Source organism: Onychomys torridus, unplaced genomic scaffold, assembly GCF_903995425.1.
Source record: "Onychomys torridus unplaced genomic scaffold, mOncTor1.1, whole genome shotgun sequence".
NCBI lineage: Eukaryota > Metazoa > Chordata > Mammalia > Rodentia > Cricetidae > Onychomys > Onychomys torridus.
The window spans coordinates 47,826-74,358 of NW_023411368.1; the positions used below are offsets into that span (position 1 = coordinate 47,826).

General features: G+C 40.1%; 1 pseudogene; it reads left to right on the forward strand.

The window, feature by feature from the left end:
* The first annotated feature begins 1,686 nt into the window (after positions 1 to 1,686).
* The window catches only part of LOC118575119, a 57,062-nt pseudogene continuing 32,215 nt past the window's right edge, over positions 1,687 to 26,533 (forward strand).

Genomic DNA, 26,533 nt, shown 5'->3' on the forward strand with positions numbered 1-26,533 from the left:
CTGCAAGTTTGGGAGTGTTAAAAGGTGAAGAGGTTGGGTGGAGCAGCTTTTTCATCAGAAGGTCAGAAATGATAGGCTTAAGTCCTCTTAGGAGTGGGAAAGGGTACTGAGCTTGGGTGATATATCTGGTAGGGTCCTGTACCTGGATAGTGATAGGTTGATGGTGCCTAGCAATAGAAGGGTTCTGAGTATCCCAGACTTTTGGGTCCACCTGAGAGGCTAGCAAGGGAAAAGAACTGTTAGAGTCAGTACAGTGGGTGGCTAGGAGAAGAAGAAGAGGAGCTGCTGGAGCATCTGGGATGAGGCAAATGTGTGGAGTGAAAGAAATGGATGCTCCTACCCAAGCTAGAAGATCCCTTCTCATTAAAGGTGCAGGGCAGCCTGGCACCACTAAGAATGTGTGTGTGAGAGGGATGCCTCTGAAAATGCAGTTGAGTGGTGGTGTCTGATGAGGTAGGTAAAGCTGTCCCCCAGCCCTGACAATAGGGAGACAAGAAGGAGAGGTAGGCCCCCAAAACTCTCTCAGGACAGAGTAGGTAGCTCCAGTGTCCAAAAGTAATGAGATGGGGCACCCATTTACATTTATTATTACCCTAGGTTCCCAGTGTGAGATGGGAGTGGCTGGGGCGGAAACCGGGCAGCATCAGTAATCGCTGTAAGCCAAGCCTACAAAGCCAAGCCAAAGCCAGAGGGTAGTCTTCATCTGGCATTCCTATGTCACTTGGGACATTAGGACAGTCAGCTGACCAGTGACCCTTTTGACAACATTTTGGACAAGGCCCTATTGGTACCCTTTGTGGGGTGGTGGTACAAACTTGGGCCCTAGGGCCTTCTTTCCCACACTTGAAACAGGAACCAAATGGCATTCAGGGAGCCATTCAGATAGTGTTTGCCAGCATCTGGCAGCTCCATTTTGCACCTTCTCATCTGTCCCATGGTACACCTTAAATGCTATCGCCAGCACATCTGCCTGTGGGGCCAGAGGGCCGTCCTCTAAATGTTTAATTTTAGTCCTAATGTCGGGGAAGCTCTGTGAGACAAAGTGGGTCATTAGGAGCTGCCTGCCCTCAGAGCTATCTGGGTCTAAGCTAGTGAACTGAAGTAGAGCCTTGGTGAGGGTCTCTAAGAAGTGAGATGGATTTTTGTCCTTATCCTGAATTATCATTTTTAGTTTTTCATAGTTTACTGGTTTTAGGGCAGCCTTACGGAGGCCTGTCAGGAGACAGGTAATAAACCTATCTCTGGCTAGAGAGCCACCCTGGGTGTTATAGTCCCAGTGTGGTTCTTTGTCAGGAACCGCCTCGGCTCCTGGAGGATGTGAGGGGTTAGTCTGGTGAACCTCATCTGCATGAGTCCTAGCCTGTTCCCATACCTGCCTGTGCTCCTCAGGAAGTAAATTATTAGAAAGTATCATGTATGTATCATGAAAGTGAGACTATAAGATTGAGTTATATATTGAAACTGTTTAATAAAGGAAGCAGAATTAGAAGTATAAAAACCCAGCTTAGTTTCTGAGAGAGTAATGTGAGAGAGAATGGAACATGGACCTTAATCAGTCCATCCACACCAGCCACCTCTTGCAAAGGGAGAATAGTGGGATTTGGATGGCTGGAATCAGGCACTTGAGCAGTTTGAGAACAAGCAGCAGGAGGAGTAAAGGTTGTAGCCAGGGCAGGGCCTTTGGAAATGGCCGCTGCTGAGGAAGAAACAGCTGCTGCCAAGGAAGAATCGGCTTTAGAGGAAGAAGAATCTGGAAGAGGAGCTGAAGAAACAGTTGCCCTGGGAGCCGGAGGTCAGATAGGTGGAGGTTCATTAGCAGGATCTAGAGTCAGAGATTCCAGAGTCAGAGAATATTCCAGTTTAGGCATAGCTAGGAGCACATGAGCAGGAGAGAAGGAATCCAGAAGAGACAGTTTAGCACTGAGAAAGAAGAAAGCTATGATATAGGGCAACTCTTTCCATTTGCCTGTTAGCTGGAAGAAATTAGATAACTCCCATAAAATATTGGGATTTTTTTTTATTTTCTAAAGCATATTTGGGCCATCTCTTAGTACAGAGATGGATAAGCTTAGGAATCTTTAAGTAAGGCATTAAGCTGAGAGGTTTCCAAGCTTCAAGAAGACAGCCTAAGGGACAGATAGGGTTAGAAGCCTTATTTCCCATGTCTGCAGCAGAGGCAGAAAAATAAAAGTAAAAAAACTAAACACACACACACACACACACACACACACACACACACACACACACACACACGCACACACACACAACGTGATTTGGAGCCAAGGCTCCAGGTGTCTCTAAGGCCAAGGATGAATCTTTTCCAGGCACAGGCTGCTAGACAGTTTGTCAGCCAAAAAGCAGCCTCCCCCAACCCCCACCTGCTGTGTGAAGCACGGATTCCCTGGGAATCTGACAAGCATCTACTGATTTATCAAACCAGAAAAATGTGCCATACTCAGACAGCCCCAGGACGCACCCAATGGTGGTGGTCCAACTGCAAGGAATATCTCAAACTGCAGAAGTGGGAGATGGCTAGAAATTTAGGCCTGCAATAGGGGCTGATCATAGCCAACAAAGACCATGGTCAGGGGTTCCACAGGTTTCAAGAATACTCAGTAAAATGTCATATGGTCAATGGTTATTCTCACAGATTCAGGAAACTGTTTACACTGGCTAAAAAGTAGGAGACTCACCAATCAAAGCAGGGGCATTGCATGGAAATTCATGCAGTCAGGCGAATGGACAGTGGTCTGTCGTGTACGGAGCAGAGTCTCTGGTTTATGAGTTTCCAGGCACAGAGCACCTGGAAACACCCGTTTCATCACAGCACCAGATGTTAGTTGTTTGACGTTGCTCTTACCTTGTGAGGAAATGTCACGAAACACGACAGAATCCACTAACAAGAGTTTTATTAAGATAGGAAAGAGAGACAGATGTGACAGACCTGTGAAAAAAGATGGAGTTAGAAAGATGGTGCCAGCTTATAAAGGCTGGGCCATGTCTGCACACAGACACATGTGGCTATTCCACACATGTGTGTAGATCATATGGTTGTGCTGTGGGCTTTATGCAACCACACAAAGCCATGGGGTACTGGTCATGTGAGACATTTTGACCCAGAAATGGCTAGGCAAAAGTGACTAGGTCCGCCGGGCATGCACAACCATGACCAACCATGGGGGCCTGTTGTGAATCCCTATCACTTCCTCTGTGTCTGGCTGGCAATTCCAGACTCAGCATTCCTCATTCCAGAATTCTCCTTGTCTGCTTATCCCACCTATACTTCCTGCCTGGCTACTGGCCAATCAGCATTTTATTTATTAACCAATCAGAGCAACACACATCCACAGCATACATAATGGCATTCCACAGCACTTCCCCTTTTCTGTCTAATGAAAAAGGAAGGTTTTAACTTTAACATAGTAAAATTACATGTAATAGAATATTTATCAAGCAACAATTTCAGTTACAATGTCTAGTCTATTTGTATTTAGCAAAATTAAAGAAAATATTTTATCTATTCTATATTTGTGAGTCTAAAGTTTCATATCTAACTTATCTTTTATCATAACCAAGAAAACTTATAACTATCTAGTCTTCAGCTACATCAAAAACCCCAGGATATAATATTACCTAAGTAAGCAGGAAATGCATTGTAAGCAACTTCCAAAATTCTGAAAATGACAAAGACAGCTTTCTACCTGGACAATCATCCAAAGTTCCTCTGTAAGTTGGGGCATCCATCTTCATCCAATAGGCATGGAGAGAAACTTTGGGTGACTATCTAGAAAGCTGGCTGTTTTTTAACATAACTCACATTTTTTTGGAAGTTGCTTGTTTGCAATTCCTGTTTTACTAGGTAATATTATTTCCTTCTCAGGTCTCTGAAGGATTTGAAGATTATAGATTTGAAGCTGTAGTTATAGTTTTCCTTGTTAAGAAATTCAGAAAAGAAACTCACTAAGAGTTGTCAAGTATATAAGTTTGAAAGATATCATTGTAATACAAGATAGGATAGAAAGTGAATTAATTATATTTTGGACTCACCAAAATAGAATAGATAATGGAATATTTTCTCTTAATTGTTCAAATGCAAATGTACTAGACATTGTTGATGTATTTATTGCATGTATATATTGTATATATTTATTGTACTTACATATACTCATATTAGTTATAACTTGGTTATTGTTTTTTATTTTTATTAGACAAAAAGGGGAAATGTGGTTATATTTTACTTGTGCTTTAATACATAAAGCTTGCCTGGAGATCAGAGGAAAAAGCCAGCCATAACACAGAAGTCATGCAGTGTTACCACATGCCTTTAATCCTATCACTTGGTAGGCAGGATCTCTGTGTATTCAAGGCAACACTGGAAACAGAGCCAGGTGTAGTGGCACACACCTTAAATTCTAACGCTAGTTAAACATGGATGTCTGGAGGTCTGTGCAGACAGACGGGGTTGATGTAGCTGAACAGAGAGCAAGTCAGATGGCAGAACAGCAAAGCATATAGGTATAGGTAGACAGGAAGTAACTCACATTTGGAAGCTGCAGAATTGGTGAGGTAAGGTTAGCTGTGGTTTTCCTTATTTTCCTGATCTCTCCCAGGCTTTCACTTATATATCTGGCTCTGTGGTATTTTTTTTTTATTTAATAAGACCATTTAGAAATTCATCTACAGTAGTAGATTGCTAGATACAAACTTTCAAATCAGAAAAAATGGTTTTAAAATTAAGCTAAACTTGAAGCTTGTTTTATATAAAAGAATTACAATTCACATCTCAGAAGTGGATCAACATATTGATCTGAGCACTAGTCCTTAAGCACTTATTGAATATGATCCGTTGTTGTGAAGATTCAATAAAAAGGTCAGATATAACATTGTCCTACTGTGTTTCCTGAAGATCTAGAAGGAAAAAGAAAGAAGGAATGAGGAGAACATAGGATAAAACATTGCTTCTTACATATAGCCACCCAGAGTATGATCATAGACTCAGGAAACCTGACTGTGAGCATCCACTAAACTTTCCCAGTTTAGTACTAAATCAGAAAGACACTCTGTTTTAGAAGTGTTATGTGTTCTGGTATCTACAACAGGATAGTAATTAAATGTCACCAGTTAATACAGACAATTTGTCTTTTTCAAAAAATATGTTTTCAGTAATCATAGCTGTAGAAAATGATCCCTGATGTCTATAAGTGAATGTTGGATTTTCCTCCTGAGGAACCCATGCCTAATCTGCAAACTGCTTCTTATTCCAGATGTATAAGACTTAATCATAAACATACAGTGTTTCATTGAAAGATGCAAACACACTGGGTGATGTGAAGCTGATGTCTGTCCTGTTTGCTGTGAGACCTCAGAGAATATAAGGTACGTCTATGCCTTCCTCCATTTCACACTAACTTTGGAAGAAAACTTGATCCAAGCATTAAATTGCTGTTTTAATCTGTTACAAGATAGAAATGAAAACAATCATATTAAGTATCATGTGCCCTAGGAGAAGGTACCTTAGGAGATATGTTTGTGACTCCTGAATATAGGAATAAGTCTTCATGGCAAAGCTCTGAGAACACTGCACAATCTATGGGGAGTGACTAGTGCACATACATACATACATGTGAAGCAGTGTGCCACAGCCTTACTGCATGATTATAACTGGGGTTAGGAACTCAAATCCCTCTGAGATTATTTCAAAGAAGTTAAATTTGAACAGTTTCTAAAATCTGATTTATTTCTTTGAGAATAAATGTAGACTAAAGTACAAAAAGAAAGAAGTATAAGGCATAACAAAATGCAGCATTTCCTGGTAATACAAAACAAGCCCATGGTGAGGCTGCTTACCATCAAATGTCCCAGGACCAGACTCAGAGACCACTTCTAAAAAATAACTACAGGTGCCAGCTTGAGCCAAAATTCCCCTATTGCTGGTAGAAGTCCATTATTTTCCAAACTCACTAAAAATACAACAAACTGCAGAAGGAGTGAGACCCTTGCTAAATGAAATCAGGTATAACATAGTAACACAGAGGAATCTTCAGGTACATAGCCTCTTCTCACTCAGTCCCATTGGAGAAACTCGCAGGTTGCATTCTATTAAACTTCCTGAATCATGCATTTGTGAGTTAAGTTCTGGCTGCCAGTAATGACAGTTTGGGAAGTGTAGGCTCTCTGTGCTGCATAAACAGCCATCTGTTTATTTTCTTTGGCCACAGGTATCTGTGCTTGTGTTGAGTGATTCTGTGTTAGTGACATGACTTATTCTGTTTTATATATTCTTTTCTGAGATGAATAACTATGAGTCTAGTTTTAAATAGCTTGCTTTCTCTCTGCTGGGCTCATCATATTTAAAAATAAAAGGCAAGAAATGGATTTTTCAAGGGACTGAGTGTTACCTTTGTATAAGGGACATCTGAAAAGATACTAATAGAAAAGGTGTAACACCTATCCACCTTGTGAAACATTGTGGACTAACAAAGGCTATGTAGGCACCAGAACAGAAGGGGAATTACTAAACTGTGTCCTCCCGAGGCTCTGACCCTGTAGATAAGATGGTATATGCAATGGGCTAGGATATCTGTAACCACAGTTGACACTTGTCATTAAGAAACAGTATTGTTCTAGCCTACCAAGAAAAAGAAGCAACATATTGAAGGTGAAATTGTTTAAACTAAGAACCTCAACTCCACATTACTACTAAAATTAAAAGAATTCTGCATTGGCTAATCATTGAAACTGTTATAAAAATTTTTATGGAAAAAGCCTAGCTTGTATCATACTGCCTATAGTTGGTGTCTGTGGATGAAATTGGCAGTTCTCAACAGCAAGAAAATTAATTTGCCACCATGTCTCCTACTTTTTCTATAAACATGTCCTGTTCAGATCCAGATTAAATATATGGGCTGTCAGTTGGATATAGAAGTATATACCTACAATCCAAGCATTTGAGAAGATGAAGCAAGAGGACTGTCATGAGTTGGGTACCAGCATAGACCATATAACAAGACTGTCTCAAAGCACAGAGAAGAAAATGGAAGCGCTCTCTGAGGAAAATGATGTGGGACAGTGTGAGATTTATTACAGAAACTCCTTAGGCTCTGTGTCCTGGCTCAATGGGACTGTCAAAGGCCCATTTTATCTTTTTATTTCAGTCTTTCATTTTTTGTGGAATTACATAAGTGTTGAAAAAGTGTCTTTTAAAAATGAAACCATTGCTCTGACATTGAGATCATCTGCACTCAATTCCCATACCCTCCAAGGAGCCAGGTTCCCGTAAACAGGTATCTGCAGCCCTACTGAGACCTCATCCATTCATCAAAGAGTGAAAAATACTGACCAGGAAATGTTCTTCCATGAAAAGAACCATTTGAAAGGATTATGGTTAAAATTAAATACAAATGCACTTGACAGTAAGCCTGGTCCTTGTAACTCTGACACTCTCAAGATGCACAGAACATGAAAATAAGTCACACTTGCCATATGGACACAGAACCACAGAAGAGAAAGCAGTCTCCAACAGTCACTTTGAATGACCATCAGTGAGCTGAAACTGACATAGAACAAAAGAATCCAATTTACTATTACTCAGTCAATTTTCTACAAAAATTCTTTTTAATAAGTAACGCTGTGTGTTATTCATTGCATTAGCCATAGTGAATAAGATTTACAATCAAACAATGCACCAAATGCCTCAGATATGTAGACTGATCATCCCATATTTCTTCACTGAAAATAATTATTTTAAATTGGATACAATTTCCTCTTTACTCTGTTTCTGTTTGGCAGATATCACAATCCTTATAACAATGTATGTGGTGCACATATCTCTTTTTATAAAGGAGCATAATGTCACAGGAGAATCAAGAGTGTGCTTGGGTTCAAGGTTGCAATACTAACAAGTTCAATGTGTAAATTTTCTGTTCATGAATAGAAAATAAGTTTATGCTCAGTTCAGTTCCTATCCTTCAGTAGTTTTTAGACATTCACCACAGTACAAATCCAGTCTGATAATACACTTGTCATGACCTAAGGCACATTTTTTTATTTATGAGTAACTCCATATCATCTTTCAAATCTCCTCTGTACCTTCAAGTATGAAATATAGGGTAACAGAAAGCTATTCCCTATAGAACTACCATTTCAAGGTTGTAGAACGCCTCTCAATTTAGAGCTACAGTTTCTTTGCCTTTATTCCAGAACATAACAGTGTCTGAAAGTGCCACAAATTCATTTCACATGGTTGGATATTGCGTAGCTGTATGCATCAAAGCCTACATTCACAATTCCTGGAAATGTGTAAGATTTTTAAGCAAGAGTGTATTTGTCACAGGCACACAGATATATACGCATCTGTGTATTTGTGGACACGCACACATTTCATCTTGCTTCTCTCTCTCTAGGGAACAGTAATTCATCTGAGTTGGTAAGAGTGTGTGACCAACGAAAATTATTTGTAAGAATTGCTTCTTTCAGTGGTGCAGCTGTCTATCTGAAAACCATCATTTCAAGAGTGCTGCTGGTACAATTCTGGTTTGAACTGAATGTTAGTGAATTGGGGAAACCAATGACATAAATTCTAGTTTAAAGGGAAGTGATGAAGAAAGAGACAGTTCTTCATGGTGTCTCTTTCCTTCCTCTACCTGCTTCTATCTAGGACCTCAATCAATGGGATAGTGTTTATCACAAAGCAGAGAGCATTTCCCTTCACCAAGACACTGAAGACAGTGCTAAGGCCATCTTTCAGATACATACACACAAAATGTATTTGATCTGTTCATTTTAATCCAGTCTGTGTGTGGCACTTGGAGTAACCATTATAATGGCATTATTTAAAGTGTGGATATTTCATGTCTACGCATTGATATGGCCAACATGAAAATATGCAAATAGGATGAATGCAGTTTAATGCATTGGTTTGTAAGCCTGGTTTATAAGCCTGCTTAGCTATTTATGGATTGAGCTGGTACTTTACATAGATGTTATCTAAGCAAATCCTCCATTTCAGCACAATCCAATTACAGAAAGGGAATTTTCCTCCTCCTGCACATTTACATTAATGCAGCATATAATGTGTATTCCATGGCTTTTCTTGTTCTGTATTCAGGGTCTAAATTTATCATCAGTATTAGTCGCTCAGCACTCATTACACACCAAGAGCTTACAGTCATGTAAAATGCTTGCATATTCCACATACTTCCCAGAATAACATTGTGGAATAATTATCTTCATCTCAAAAACAAAACTGAAGCCTAACCAGTTAGGTGGATGTAGATGGATCTCAAAGATGTTCATTGCAAAATCCCCCCTCCAACAGTACGGTCTGTAATTAAATGTCTAAATTTTTCCATTCACTCAATTGGATTAGCTATCATAACACTGTGAACTAGATTTATATTATGAAGTATAGACACATTGAAGTGTTGGGTGTTGGGTTAATGCAGGTCCTTGAAAAAAAACAAGGTTACTTCTAAGAGAAATTTTAGCCTTTGTGGCGACAGGGGAGTCAACTTCTGGCAAACTGACTGTAGTTTTGCCAAGGGCTCTTTTATTGTTACACAGTTTATACTTTTTAGCAAATTAATTTCTGTACACCAGACTGCAACCTACAGCTCCAGAGAGGCTAGCTAACAGGGAAAGACCCTAGGAGGAACCAGGGAAGAAGTGGATAAGATCTACATGAGTGGACTGGGTGTGGGAGTATGGCAGAGAGTGAGGGGTGGGGCAATATTAATTTTGTATTCTTTTCCAAACAGTTTAAAATTGTTTCTTTCAGTTGTAATTTTTACTCTATCATTTTTTCATGTATCTTGGCCCTAGTTTTTAAGTTCCAGCATTTATTCTAGAAGATGATTTCTATTCTCACACAAGACATGTAAATGCTAATTCGGGTATATGGAGACAAGCTTTGTATTTGATTAAAATGAATAATCTTATATGCTGAATTTCATTGGTGTTTCGCAGAGATACGTTTATACCTCACTATTTCAAATCCTCAGCGGAGAATTCAAATCTTTACAATAGTTCCTTGAGCAAAGTTTGTGGTGCTATTTACTGCTTATCACTGTTTTCAGAAAAAGGAGAATTGGATACTACTTAACACAAAATTCACTTATTTCATGCACTATAATTTTAATATTACTTGGTGACAATGTGTATGCAAAGTATGGTAGGAGAGATTTTTATTTCTGATCTATCTTGATTCCAATGCTGTATTACATACACAATGTATATCAAATCAAGGAATAATACAAGTGAAGGCTTGTATTTTCTTGCATTATAGTGATGCTGTATTTTGTTAATTTGAGTATGGGAGGCAACTGTTGATAAAACACTTTAAGAATTTACTGCTAGCTGCTTTCAAAGATGTCATGTGTGAATATAGTATATAACTTAACTAGATTATACATGTACATAAAGTTCAAAATGGATGAAATTTGAATTTGCAGAAAGTTAACACAGCATGAATTTATAATTAACTTTAAAATGGGAATTGATAAATAGCTGCTTTTCCTAATTTGTATAAAAGGGAGAGTTATGTAACTTACTGCTAATTTCAAACATTAAACTCTGAATTGTTCAATAAAATGTATGCATTAAAATTTCCCAAAGAACATTAGTGTAAGACCCTAAAGTCATGAACCTGTAATCAATTTCAAAATAATCATCCTTCTGGCAGGTGCAATCCTGATGTCACTGGAGCAAGTTCTCTCTCTCAAAGATAAAAGTGACTCACGGGGAAGTCAAAGGTGATTGTATTGGGGTTTAGACTGTTACCACATCTCTTTCCACATTTGGCTGTCAGACTATTGCAATAATAGAATCAGGAAATTGGAATTTCCCTCAGCCCTCTAGTGGAAACTGAGGGACTGTCTCTAGACCTCTTTGTTTTCTTCCCAGTGAGGCTCTGGTGGATTAATTTCCTTTTTCAGTGTTTCACTACTAACTTTGCCTCTTCTTGTCATATCGAAGAAGGGTGGCTGAGACCAGCTTATTAGGGTGGTCAGATCTTAGGTACTGAGAGGAACAGATCTGGTAACAGCTGCCAGGAGGAAGGACATGGAAGAAGAGGGAAGACTTTGCATTTCAGAAATGACTTTCATTGATAGAAGTAAAAATGATGGCGTGTGCAGAACACGATGAGGGATCCTGGAATACAGGGAGAGAGGTGGGTCAGGAGCCAAGGGCGTTTTTTCCTGCTAGCTTTTTATTAAGAAGGCCCAAATTGCCATCTTTCTATGATGACATGGGACTTGAGTGTAAAATCTGAACTTTGTACTTTCAGGGAGACCAAGGAAGAGTATTAACCTCAGTGCTATTGGCTTTAACCTTGCAGTCAGCAGGAGTTGCTCTGGGGGCTGTGGATCACAGGATATATAAAAGGTATTTATTGTCTTCCATGTCCATTTAGTTTTATGTTCAGAGAGGAAAAGTGACAGTCTTGACTGCATTTTGACTACTTTTCTGTTCTGTAGGTTTGGGTCAGGAAGGCACAGCTCACTGTGTTTGCTGCCATTAGTTTACCCATTCCTGTTTGCAGCCAGTATAAAACTGGTCACAGGTGCATTTTTAACCTTGTGATCTTGTTGATACTGAAATGCTTCTCTAGGTCTAATTTTATCTATCCATGGAGGCCAGCTTGAAAACAAGTTATGAGCATGCTAAAGATTTCTCATTGCATTGCTTAGAAATGGTCTCTGTGATGGTCTGAATGAAAATAGCCCCATAGGCTCATGGGAATTGTCACTATTAAAATGTGTGTCCTTGTTGGAGTAGGTGTGGCCTTGTTGAAGGAAATGTGTCACCGGGGGTATACTTTTGAGTTTCACATGCTCACGCTAGGCCTAGTGTCTCCATTTATTCCTGCTTCCTGCTGATCCAGATGTAGAGCTCTCAGAATCTTCTCCAGGACCATGTCTGCTGCATTCTGCCATGTCCTGTAATGCTGATAATGAATTAAACCTCTGAGCTGTAATACAGCTCCAATTATATGTTTTCCTTTATAAGAGTGTCCATGATTACAGTGTTTCTTCACAGCAATAGAAACCCTAAGACAGAAGTTACTACCAGACACCATGGTATTATTCGGAGGAATGTGGACATTGGGACTTTGAATTAGGAAAGCAGATGAATGCTTTAAGTGGGACTTAATGGATCATGCTAGCAGGATCATGAAAGACAATGGTGCTGGGGTAAGATGAACTGTGGGAGCCTGGTTCAAGAGGTCTCAAGGGAGGAGAATATTAATTTGTGTCCTAGACATAATTGTTGTGATATTTTGGTGAAGAATGTGACTACTTTCTGCTCTTGTTCAAAAACTCTGCCTGAGGCTAAATTGAAGAGCTGTGGTTTAAAAGCTTTGTCAGAGGAGACTTCAAGACAACCTAGTATTGAGTGTCTTGCTTGGTTATTAGTGGCCACACTTATGCAGATCTATAATGAAAAAGAGCAAGCTAAGCAAGGAAAAATACAAAATGTACAGTATTAGGGTAAAAGGAGCAACAGGAAATATAAACAGATAAAGTAAAGCCTGATTCTAAATGGAGTAAGATTCCACCAGCTAAGCTTCCAACTTGTGAAAACAAATTTAAGAAAAGCTTAGGGCAAAGTATGGTAATGTACACCTCTAATCCAAGCATTCAGAATGCAGAGGTCACAGATCTCTGAGTTTGAGGCCAGCCTAGTCTACTGAATGAGTTCCAGCACAGCTAGGCTTAAACAATATAAGAAACCATTGAAAACAGAAAGCTGGTAAAGATGTGCTTGAATTAGGTGATTATGTTCCAGCCCTACTAAGCAGTAGAACTTAGCAGTTTGGGCTATGTGGTTCTGGCTTTAGAGTCCAGGATAGAGGAAAGGGGTTATAGGATCTCTGTCCATGACTAAGAAAAGCAACTGAGGACATGTATCAAGGGTATCCTGAATGGAGGCCTAGAAAGGTCATTGTATGAAGCTGTGAAGTTGATGCCTGGATTGTCTTGGAGACCCCAAGATGTTGGAGATTCCAGAGCTGTAGGATACCTTTCTAGAAAACCTCATAACATGAAGAAGAAAGAGCCCGAGAGAGAGAGAGAGAGAGAGAGAGAGAGAGAGAGAGAGAGAGAGAGAGAGATATGTATGCTGCAGTCAACAAAACTGAAAGGAGTTGATCATAACAGAGTTTTGGCATTAGACATGGAGATGAAGAGTTTGGAGTTTGTCCAACTTGCTTTTGTCTAGCATTTCCTTGTTATGCTTCCTGTCCTCTCTTTGGAATGATAATATATACATATATATATCTTCCATTGTATGTTGGAAGTATGTGATCTGTCTTTTCCATTTTGATTTTTACAAGGGATTACAGTTAGGAGATTACAAGATTCTCAGAAGAGGCTTTGAACTTTGGATTTTAAATAGAGCTGATTCTGTTATAGTCTGTTGGGACTTTCAAAGTTGTACTAAATGCGTTTTGCATTATGATATGGTTACATACCAATGCAGGGCAGGATATGGAATATGGTGATTTGAATGAAAATGGCCCCCATGAGATCACAGACAGTGGCACTATGAGGAGGTATGGCCATGTTGGAAGAAGTGTAGTAATGAGAATGTGCTTTAAGGTTTCAAATGTTCAAGCTACACTCAGTGTCTCTGTCTCTTTTTCTCTTTGTCTGTCTCTGTCTTTGCTGACTGCCAATCCAGATGTAGAGTTCTCAGCTCCTTCTCCAGCACCATGTCTGCCTGCATGTTGCCATGCTTCCCACCATGCTGATAATGGACTAAACATCTGAACTGTAAGTAAGTCCCCAAATAAGTGTTTTCCTTTATAAGAGTCCCCATGGTCATGGTGTCTCTTCACAGCAATAGAAACCCTAGGGAAGTCTGTTTGTAATATTACTATATCTTATTTGCATACTTACCAAGTTATTACAGAAGAGAAGTCATTCTATTTTTTCTCAGGAAGTAGACATGCTGATTTTCATGTCTCAAATGCTACCTAGGATGTGGGTATCTACAGAGTGCCAGACTAATATTAGTACCCTTTCTTTCTGCCTAGATATCTCTGAAAGGGTAGCAGTGCTCACAATATTATAACATCAGGAGCTCACAGAGTTTGGGGTGATTAACATTAAGGTGGAAGTATTCTCTGTGGCACCTCCACAGTTACTGTTTCCTTTGTTGGGCAACTATCTCAGGGACAAGGATGCATTTTGAATTCTCTAGTTTTCAGAAACTTTACCACACGTTGGATTTTGTGACAAGTTGCCAGAGGCCTATACTATTTGGACAACAATGAGAATTTTGATTTCTATTTATAATGAAGAAAGGTCCAGTGATTTTAAAACTACTGCATTCTCTGTGAATCTGAATGTCAGTAGATCACTGATACAGCTAAGGGGCTCTTCATTCCATTTGTGGAGTATGGAAGTGTTTTGAATAATAACTTTCTTGAAACAGCTGATACATAATTAGTACCATTCAAGACTGATAGAGGAGCTACGATTTATACAAAGCAATTGATTTTTGTCTCTCAAGCACAATTTTTTCTCCTTGTTGAAAAGATGAGGTATGAACCCTGTTGTGATGTTTAACTGTCTCTTTCAAATCCTGGAAATATTCCCACTGATAGTGCTTTATAGAAGATAAGTCTGTGGAATGGAAATTGTAAGTGACATCCTCAGTGCTATGATGTTCAGGTTTGAATCTCTTGAATCTAGGTGCAAGTTACTTGCAAATCAGGCTCATTTTTAAACACTGTATTGTACATTATTGCTCAGAATTATTTCATTGTGTGCTTGGTCAATTCTCCTGCAGAATGAGATCCTGGAGAGGCTCAGAAATAAAAGCTACAATGCTCACACTATGTAGATTCAGAAGTAATATAAATACCTACAATGCATCATTAGGAAGACTATGTCAGGTGGTTGTATTAATTGTCAATCACAGACTAATTTCCTGGACAAAGGTTCTCAATGTGGAAAGGAGTTGGTCCAGTAAGAATTAGAAGGCATGATGGTATATAATAGTCCATGATGGTAAGAGCTCAGGGCAAAATCTTATTACATGTTGGTGGGTCAGGAATCAGAGTGTTCTGCCCCATAATCGTGAATTCCAGGTGAAGATCTCATGTTCCAAAAGTCCACAAGTTTCCAAAAGCAGTGCCACCAGTTGGAGACTAGATATTCAAACACAAGAGCCTGCAATCATGATTTTATATTCACACCACAACTGTGGTCAGATGCAAGAAAACAGCAATCTCAAAAGGACACTTTAGTGCAAAGTGTTTTGAGATTTCAATTAGAGAGGGAAAAGAGAGCAGAGTGAATAATATAGGAAGAGCTGGTTTAATAACTTCCCATGGCTCTATACTCTAGGGATGGTCCCTCATTTGAAGGAACTTGGCCCTTGGAGATCAAAGCTGAGGAATGCCTTCCACTTCCAGTGAGTTAGTTGCCTGTCAGTGGTGTCTTCCTGGGTGAGCTCTTAGCAGTCTCTCCAGCCTAGAGGCACAGAGTGTCTTCTAAGGGAGAAATTTGCTTTCCATTTAGCTTGCGCCCTTTCTACAACCAAAATATCACTATATATCAGGAATCAAATGTGTATATGCAGGACTTCCAATCAGCTCTCAGTTTTTATTTATCTTCAAGGCAAGAAGAACAATCAGCTTCCTGCTGACTTAACTCTTCACTCACTACTGTTTTCAATATGTATAAAACTATTAGCTTATTTACCTATTTCCTAACATGGATCCATGGTACAGAATCTAGTCACAATGATACAAATGGAAAAGGCAGAGTTTTTCCACCTTTTTAAGTAGAACACACACATATACACAGAGCATTACACACACACACACACACACACACACTTCCTTCTCTTATCAATCTTGTTACAAATTTTCTTCTTCAGCTATGTATGAAATTTCTGTCATGAGAGAAACTCTTCCCTGCAGAGAATATTTTTGGAGATTGTAGCCACTCAGTAGGGAACATGAGCACAGATGTAATAAGCTAATATATTTCTAAAAGCTTTACTTTGGGGGGAAAAGGCAGTAGATGAAACTGTGGAGTGAATGGGTCATCAGTTTTCCAAGAGCCTGTGCAGGGTTACAAGATTAGTGCAAGCAGTCATGAGCATCCTTGCTGGATGGGAGGCTTAAATCCCACTGTGCCTCCAGGACTTGGTGATGCTTGATGTTGAGGGCATTCTACACCTGTTCCCACAAGGTGTACATTATTATGGTCCCTATTAACTCCAGTAGACCCACAGGCAGGCTGACTGCCAAGCATCAGAGTCATGATTTACATGTGCTTTAGACAGCTCTTTATGACATGGCTTCTGAATTAAAGAAGAGATTTTATAGTAGTTCCAACATTCATTGGATTGCTGAGTTTAATGGAGTAGGTAACAATTTTTTGGCTTGTTTTTAGAAACTTTGTTTTAGATTAATCTTTTGAGTCTCTTACAACTAGGGCTTTTTGCATTGCTTGGTTTTGTGAATAACTTCCTTGCTAAATGACTTCTCATTGAAACAGACCACCTGAAACTGACCTCTACTTAAGTCCTCTGTGTGAAGTCTCACTGCCTTGTGTTCTTAAAGTGCCTCTCAGTGGATTAAGACTTTAAACCCACACAGGGGCAATGTGGAAGGAGATGGATAGAGGGGCCTCTACTGTATATACACAATATAAGTATAAATTTGATGAAGTTGCTGTGTTTTCTATCAATGAAGCAATGAAAGTTCACAACATATTTCACTTATGTCATGAAGTAGTTTAAAACCACTCCCCATATGAGTAACAAGTGGTTTATGGATGGTTATTGTCTCTGTCTCTGTCATTGTCTATGTCTTTCTCTCTGTGCCTCTGTCTGGTTCTTTCTCCTTATCCTCTTCCTCTTTTTTTATATTTAGTTTGACATTTCACATATATATGTACATATACATACATGCATACACATACATATATATACATATACATACATGCATACACATACATATATATACATATACATACATGCATACACATACATATACATACATACTGTTATTATTTTTCTTTGTTTTTTGGTGGTAGTGTGTCTGTACTTCTCTTCTTTGGGGTTTACTGCTGTTATTGTCTATTGCCTGTGTTTTTGAGGGTGTATCTGACTTCCTTAGGTTGGAATTTTCCTTCTAGTGCTTTCTGTAGGGCTAGGTTTGTGGATCAGTATTGCTTAAATCTGGTTTTGTCTTGGAAGGTCTTGTTCACTCCATCTATGATGATTGAAAGTTTTGCTGGGTATATTAGTCTAGGCTGGCATCCTTGGTCTCTTAGTGTCTGCATTATATCTGTCCAGGTCCTTCTGGCTTTCAAAGTCTCCATTGAGAAATTGGGTGTTATTCTGATGGGTTTGCCTTTATAAGTCACTTGGCCTTTTTCCTTTGCTGCTCTTAATATTCTTTCTTTATTCTGTACATTTAGTTGTTTGATTATTATGTGGTGAGGGGACTTTTTGGGGGGTTCTAGTCTGTTGTTCTATAGGCTTCTTGTATCTTCATAGACATTTCCTTCTTTAAGTTGGGAAAGTTTTCTTCTGTGATCTTGTTAAATATATTTTCTGTGCCTTTGAATTGGTATTCTTCTCCTATCTCTATCCCTATTATTCATAGGTTTGGTCTTTTCATGGTGTCCCAAATTTCTTGGACATATTGGATCATGAGTTTCTTGGCTTGAGTGTTTTCTTTGACTGATGAATCTATTTCTTTTCCATATCTTCAACACCAGAGGTCCTTTCTTCCATCTCTTGAATTCTGTTGGTTATACTTGCATCTGAAGTTCCTGTTTGTTTACTCAGATTTTCATTTTCCAGCATTCCCTCTGCTTGTGTCTTCTTCATTTTTCCTATCTCCCTTTTCAGGTCTTGGACTGTTTCCCTCATCTGTTTCAGTGCTTTTTCACGATTTTATTTCAGGGACTTACTGTTTTCTTCTGCTTTATTTGTCCTTGACTCTATGTTTTTATAGCGTTCTTCCCATTTTTTGTTTGTCTGTTCCTCCACTTTATTTTTGATTTCTTCTATATAAGGCTCCAGCCTCTTCATGATGTTACTTATAAGGTTGTTTTCTTCTGCTTCTTCCATTTTGTGATGTTCAAGTGTAGATGTTGGAGGAGGGCTAGGTTCTCGTGATGCTGTATTGCTCTTTATTTTGTTGTATGTACTTCTGCCTTGATGTCTGCCCATCTCCTTGAGGATTCATTTTTGGTCTTATCAGTGCACTTGATCCAGACAGACCTGACAGATTTAGGAAGCCTCTCTCTGGTCCTGATGGAAGCTCTGGGACGGATGGGAGCGCTGGTCCAGATGGGAGTGCTGGTTGGATGGGAGTTGGGGGCTGGTCTCTGAGACTCAGGAAGTTGCTGGGGTCTCCGTATCTTGTCCAGATGGGAGTTTGGGGGCAGGATGGAAGCTTGGGGCTGGTTTCTAAGTCTCAGAAAGTCGTTGGGGTCTCTGTATCTTGTCCAGATGGGAGTTCTGGGGCAGGATGGAAGCTGGGGGCTGGTTTTTAAGTCTCAGGAAGTGGCTGGGGTCTCAGGCCAATGGGTATGGGTGCAATGTGTGGAGATTGTAGGGTCTGATGGGGGTCTTGGAGAAGGGGATCCTTCTCACAGGGCCCACCAGATGTCCAGAAACTGGGGCCAAGTTGGGCAGGTCTTCCCCGGAATGGCTGGTTACATTGGAAACAGAGTTTTGGGAGACTATGGAGAGACAAGATGACAGTTTCAGTCAGCCATACCTACTTAGTTCTCTGTACTGTTTCCCTTGCTCACTGAGGACACAACATTCATATACCTGCTGTTTGTGGTGAGCAGCTTGTAGATGGTCAATATCTCACTTCAGTAACTTTTTTTTTCTTTTTTGAGACATGGATTCTCTGTATAGCTTTGTGCCTTTCATGTAACTCACTTGGTAGCCCAAGTTGACCTCAAACTCACCTCAAACTCACAGAGATCCACCTGGCTCTGCCTCCTGAGTGCTGGGATTAAATGAGCAGAGCTTAGCCCCAGAGAATTCTGCTTTACCATGCATTCTGATATTTTCTCTAATCTTTACATGTTCACTCAACTTCCTTCTTGTAGAATTTTAAGACATATTTTGTTTACAACTATGAAGTAGGCTTCATAAAGAAATTTTTGGTAGTTTCTATATACCCTTTCTTCAATGTTTCAAGGAAAAACAACACATCCACTGGTTGACCTTGCAAATCTATCAAGAGTTTGAATTCCCTCTATCAGAGAATGAGGAACTGCATACAAGAACAGAAAACAAAGAAAAATTTCCTTTGGAAGGTGTGTGAAGTTTGAGTTGGATGTGCACATTTTTGACTTCTGAATCGACTGAAAGTATGAAATACTCATAACTTTCTAACATTGTCAACTATTCATACTCCCTAAAGTCAGGAATAAGAAACAGTGACTACAGAATGTCTGGAACCTATGCAGTTCATGCACTCATGTCCTAAGTGGACCATACAGACTCCTTTCTGAATGGAAAAGTTTTTATGTTTGTAGCTGTTGTCCTGACTAGGGGTCATGTGTGACCCCAGACATCACCATATGTGCTCAAAAGAGGGAAGGAAATGCTGTGGACCACACTGAGAGAACAGCCTAGCAAAAGATGTTGGCTATTCACTAAACATTTCCGTGAAAGATTTTCTTAATTTTGAAAGTAAATCATTCAACTCTGAATGTCTGAATTCTGCCATGATAAAATATTTAGGATATAATACCAACTATTTCTTTTAGCTCTAAATATAGAGATATTTGAATTTATGGTTTTAGAATATCTGGTGTAGTTTCTTTAACTATGATTATTTCACTTGTTCTCACCTTTGACTAATATTAAATTATTATACATATTAATGGACTGTAGGAACATATTCATTAATCCTCATTTATTCTTGTAGGCTTTCTACTAGTCTTAATTGAATATATGATAGAAAAATAAAAATATCATATAATCAATACATGTCACTTTTAGACACAAATATTAATGACTCCAAGCATTTTGGGAAATGCCATCCAAACCCAGGGTTATGTGAATTTTTCATTACTGAAATATTAGTATATTCAGAATGTATAAACAATATCAATTTCCTAACTTTGTAAAGTAATTTTAAGTATTACTGTACGCAGAGTACTTCTAAATGTTAAAATTACTTATATATAAGTGAAACATAATTTCCCTTGATTTTGTGCATGCTATGATGAAAGTCTTCAAACACTTCAAAACCTACATAATATGGCATTTAATATATTTATCCATTACTAGTTATACTTGGTATCTAAATAATAACCATTCCAAGTGTTGTCCTTCAGCTTCTAACCTCCCTCTGCTTCCCTCCTGCCAACAGCAGACTCTGATTCCATCTTCACCCAGAGTTCCAATGACTACTTCAAACATCACTTCAACAGTCTCTCAGGGTCTTCAGCTCCATGCCTTCCATCCTGCCTCTGAGATCTCCCTATGTGATTTCTCCCTATGTGAAGAGGAGCCCCTTCTGCCCTTCGGATGGTACTGTACATATTACTGTCACATTATCTTGTCCCTCTTCCCTTCCCTCCCCTCTTTCACTACCTCACTAGGTGTAAACACACATCAGTCACCATCCAGCAGGCCCACATTCCTGAATGCTAGGATTCCAGGACTGTGCCTGTACACCCACCTCTCTAGGGCTTCTTTAAACCTTGCTGTCTCTGCCCACCAAGGCCCAAAATCCATCAGCCAACATCCCCTAATGAGTTACAGCTCCAGCATGAGTTCTGAATCCTCTTCCTGCTGGAACTGGTCCCTGGGTCACATCATGAATTCATTTTCCTACTTTCCCTGCTGTGAGGCTTCTGTGAACCCTATAACCATTTGTCCTATAGTCTTGTATCTGTCATCCCCCACTGTGTTCCTGCTCTCCTCATTAGATCTCTTCCTCAATTCTCATCACTCTCCATTTACCAGATTTTCAAGTCCAGCCCTATGCAGAAGCCTTCCAGGTCCTTCTCCTGCTTTCACCTGGCTTCCCAGAACCTCCTTTCAACTGCAGCAAAGGCTCCAAAATGTGATATCTCACACTGCTTTCAATTACACAAGGTGGGACTGGACCCTACTTCCAAAGTCAGTATTTCTCTAGATGCTCTAGTCATGTTCATGAGAGAATCACTGCCATCTCCGATGAGCCCAACTCCAAGCCTGACCTGTCACAGACTGGACAACCTCTATACTTCAACTCTTGGATCTCTGAAATCCCACATCCCTGTGCTCATGGCCATCAACCATTCATCATCACTGGAAGTTAGTAGCTCCAAAACATTAACTGGCTTCCCCAGAGCATCTAGCATTGCAATTTATTCATTTTACATTCTTGGGTCTGGTTTGGTCACATCATCATTCTTCCCAAAATAACCTGAAGAATTCTCCATTTACTCAGATTACCACTGTTCTTATTGCATCATACACTGGACTGAATGGTCATGTCAATACAAATCTACCATCCTTTTTGGATACCAACCACAGATCCCAAGAAACAGGACACTCCTCCTCCAGGAACTATCTTTTGGTGTCTCTTTGTAAGTCATCAAAAGTCACCTCAAGTGGGACCCCTTTTCCTCTAAAACCCACAGTGCCCTGTATTTTCCTCCTGAAAAATAGAATGCACTCTGCCTCATGGAAATTGGTGCTCATTTTCTGTGCAGTCTCGCATTAGCATCCAGGCACTAAGGGCCAAATTTCCTTCTGCCATGGTATATTATTGTTAGGCAATCAGTAAGAATTTAAGCAATTTAAGCATGAAGGTACAGGAGACTGCCTCACACATCAGCACTTCCCAATTGTGAGTACAAAAGTACTTATGATCTCTCAAAACCTAGAAATAACAACCTGATTCTGGCTTACACCTGTCCCATTTCAAGAAAAGATGCTTGTTCTGTGAGATTCAGGCCTTGAAAATTAGAAAATTATTCAGAAGAACTTTTCTAAGAAAAGACATGTATATCCTTGAAGACCATGACAAGCATGTATTGCATGTCCAAATAACTTGAAAACCTTTCATGATGGAGCTCTTTAGGTGTGCACAAAGCAAGAGCTTTTTCTTAAAGACAAAAATTCAGTTATTAGAATGAACTCTTTTGGCTTTGTGAAAATACTTTTAGGTACATGGTCTCTATATTATGTTTTCATACATTCTAGGGAAGCAACCATTCTCTACTCACTCACAAGGAATCGGAACTTTGAAGAATTACTTTGAATAAGAGATAAAATTAGAAAATCTGAAAATACACCAGGAAATGTGCGTTTGACTCAAAGCTGGAACACAAGTGACTGCATGTGCTCATAGACAGGTGATCTGGAATGGATTGATTCTGTGCAGAGAAAGAAATAGGCAGTGTTCTTAGAAGAGGAGCCCACCATGGGGAGGTCAGTTTGCTTACATGAATCCAACCTAAGGTGAGAAACCCCAGCTTTTCTTGAATAAAAAAGAGTTCCTCCTCATTCTCAGTGTAACAATAATCAGGCACTCCATTCTGCACTGGAATTGTAATATGAGTGATATCATATTCTTCCTTTACCTGACAAGAGAAAACAACTTGTTACAGTTTCCTGGCTCTGTCAATTCTACTCTCTCATAACACAAGTAAATGAAGCTCCCACCCCAGTGACTGACTCTCATCCTTCTCCCTCACCTCAGTGTTTCTCAACCTCAACTGCTCCAGTGCTTTGCTGTGCTGGAGACACATATGAAAAGCCTGACGTGTTGCCAGTGAAATCTGTGCTGGAGGTACCTGAGAATGAGGACTTCAATCCCTCCTGGCCTGCTCCACTGGATATTCTACTAAGCCTGCCTTCTGTGAGCTAGGGAGAAAACAACCCTTGTGTCCTGAGGGCAGACTTATGGTGTATGCATGTCATGTTCTCACCCATCCAACTGTTACTGACTCTTATAATCTTCTTACTCTGTTTGTTCTTTATGATTTTTTCTCTCTTCTGTGGAGGTTTTCATGAAATTAGAAATTATATTGAGATTGTGACACTGGGTCATGGGAAACACCCAGAAGGCTGGTGGCAGAAGACTGTAGATGGAGTGACATATAGTTAGGATGAAAGACAAGAGTTGTCCAGAACTAATTAGAAGACAAGTTGAAGAAATACAGAGATGAAGAAGGACTTAAGCTGAGAGGAAGCTGGCAGTCTGGTACTTTAAACCATTGCTTGTACTTCTGTGCTTTCTGAGAAACTGCAAATAGATGGCCTCTGCGGTGATTATTCAGATGGTCTGATGATTATTAACTGGCAAAAGAATAAGCTGGTATGCTTTGGCTTTCTTCCTGGGAACTTCTATATGCAATAAAGGGGCACAGGGTATGCTTTGCTGATTTACAAAAAGAACTTTTGAAACTATTGTGAAGAACTCAACACCTGTTGAATTTTCTCACCCCCTATTTCTTTGAATTATTACAATAGAAGACTGGGGTTGAGTAAGATCATGAGAGGCAGAGAAAACGTACATCTCCACATCTGACAAGACTCCTCATCTTGCACCAACTCCTGTGTCCCAGTTTACTCTTGTGCCTGCCAGACATCCCTGCCCTTTGAGACCCTTGAAACACCTGAGGGTGGTCCCGGGCATCGCTGGGTACTGTATGAAGGCAGAGAGGATAAGATGAACCTGATATGATGTCCCTCTTAGCACATCCTGTCCTAGGTTCTTTCCTGCAGCAGCCAGTAGGTCTGCTTTGGGATCTTGAGGTGTTTAATTTATGTTCCAAGGCTTACCACAGAATAGGTGGTCAGACCAGGCCACAGAAGGAACTGAATTCTCCTCCTTTTAGAATTAGTCAATATGCCTGTCTCCATGGTTCATACTTGACATTCTGCTTACCAGCCTGCTTGCTTTTACTTCAATGTCCCACTCTGTATCTGAGCCAGGTTTGAACTTGCAAGAAGCCTCTAGCCTCAGTTTGCCAATTACTGGGGTTACAGGCATTAGTCACCACTAGAGTGAAAATTTCTAACCACAGCATTGAAGCAAATTGTTCAATTCAAGGGACTCTGAATATCAGCCACATGCAAAACCATCAAATTCAAGGTCGCCAGGCCTTGCCATCCATGGTTCCTTCTGTGGAGTGATATGTATAGACACAGCCCCTAGATATGTTTTCTGGGAGTCATGGGAAGCCAAGGGGGAAGAAACAGTCTGAGATCAAGAAGGAGATTTCATTTCTTTACCAGGGTACCACATAAGACACCACATGTTTCTAGTCATTTCTTGGTGTTCTTCCTTGAAGAATGGAGGAATCAATCCTATAAATACTTTGGAAGGACCACAGGTGGAGGCCTTAAGAGTTGTGAACTGCAATGGAAAAGAGATAGAAGTCTGAGGTTACAGGGCATGGTGCCCGTGAGCAGAATTCAGCCTGGCAGGCTAGAGGGAAAACACAAAGTCATCAGCATTCTCTCTAGCAGCACATTCCTCACTTCCAGGCCACAGGATGGAACCACAAAGCAGGCAGGGATTTTCTTCTCCAAGCTTTGGCCACAACTGACTGGGAGCTATGAGTGTGGACTTTACCAGCTTGAGTGAATGGAACAACGTACTTCTAGGTTGTAAAAAAAAAATTCTGTGTGAGTTCACAGACTCAGTGGGTAAAGTCCCCTCTCAACTCAGGTGGGTAACATGAAGGCATATGGGAACTAAACAGGACAAACAGGCAGAGAAAATGTAAACTTTGGCTGTGTCTCTCTGGGCATAAACAAATCTTCTTTATCTGTGGTTCATATGTCCAGGTCTGCTGGCTTCTAGACTCTCAAGTCTGGATGTATGTTTCCCTGGGTTCTCATGGGTTTGAGACTAAGTCTCTAAAAAGTACCTTCTATGGTCTGTGCCTTTCAGACATAGACTGACTCAAATTACTAATATTCCAGTGCCATGCCCATGACAGTGTCACCCACGTGACAAATGCCTTGGATGAGGTAGTTACGTGGGAAAGGGGGTTCGCAGCCCTCGCGTCTATGCCCCAGGTGACCCCTCATCAATCTGCCCGACTCATGGTGCCAGGCTACATGGAACCACGCAGATCTGCTTGCAGAGGCTGGCTAGCACTCTGCCTTCTTCTCTTTGCAGCTGTGGTTATTGCTGTTTCCTTGTGTATTGATTTAGGAAGTTAACCCTTAATGTGCCCCATAAAGAGAGTTATGATTCCTCAAAAGTGGCTTCAATACCCCCACCTATGACTCAAGCTCTTAGGCAAACAGTTCAAGAGGGTCCCAAAAGTTTAGGGAAATTCATGAATGATTTAGAACAAAAATAACTTCTGATTCAGAAGGACGAAGACTCTAGCGAAGAGAGAATGAAAGTAAAGGTTCAGGCACTCATAGGCAATCAACACACGCAGCTGACAGCAGCTGCCAGAAAGCAGTTACAGGAATTAGCCATTCCTACAAAAATTATCCAGGGACAAATAGAGTTTCTCATCAAGGGGTGATGGTTGCAACCCCCTAACTTTATTCCTAGACATAATAATTATTTAGAAACATTACCTTTCACAGGAGCTTATGATAAACATGGGAACTGATGGATGAATCATGATGGTATGAAAACAGAATGACATAAGTTACAGTTCAGGGAAAGATTAGCTAGGTTCCGACCCCCCTGGTGCCTTCTCACCCACAGGCAAAGGTTAAAATATTCTCACACAAATAAGACCATGGTTAGAACTATGGTGGGATAGGTTTAATTTTGATACAGAACAAACATTTAATGATTATGTAGAAGGAAAGCTACAGCGAGGGCCGTAATGTTCTCTGTCTGGATGAGGAACCACAAAAGGGGAAATAAAGGCTGTACTCATGAGATCTGTTAGTCATTCTGAGAAAATTGTGTACTACATTGTTGATTCTATGTCTGTCACCCTACTGGCCGATTGCCATATTTCCTCAAGTAACTGTATAAAATTCACTGCTTGGTCTGAGTAAAATTGCAGCAGCTTCACAGCATACTCTCGTGTCTGTGTCTGTCTGTCACTCACCGAATCTCACTTATCCTGAGTACCTTCACCCCGTTCTCCCTCGGTCTGGTGGTCCAGCTGAGACCCAGTCCACAGCATTCCAGAGCTTCCATATTGAAGAAAGCCTGTTGTGATCACGTTCAGCCATGTAGACCACTGTACTCAAGAGCTCTGAGACCAAGAGATACCCTATCAAATTTTAATAGGTTCCAGACAGCATAGAAAGGTACAGAGACTTATCTAAAGGTCATAATACCACAGTCTGTCTCCAACAGGGCATGTTGTAAATATTGGTAAGATCCTTGAGACCCCAGTATTGCAGGGCAATCCATATGAACATAGCACCTAGAGAAGCTGCAGCCCAAGACTTGAACTGTGAGTGAAGATGGTGCACTTAGCCCAGTAAGCCCTTTCCTAATTATTTCTCCAAGCCCAATAGGAACTGAACAGCATCCCCCTGCTCCTTCATTATATTATATGAATGTGTAGATTGCTGAGTTCAGAAGGCTCAAGGCTGGCAA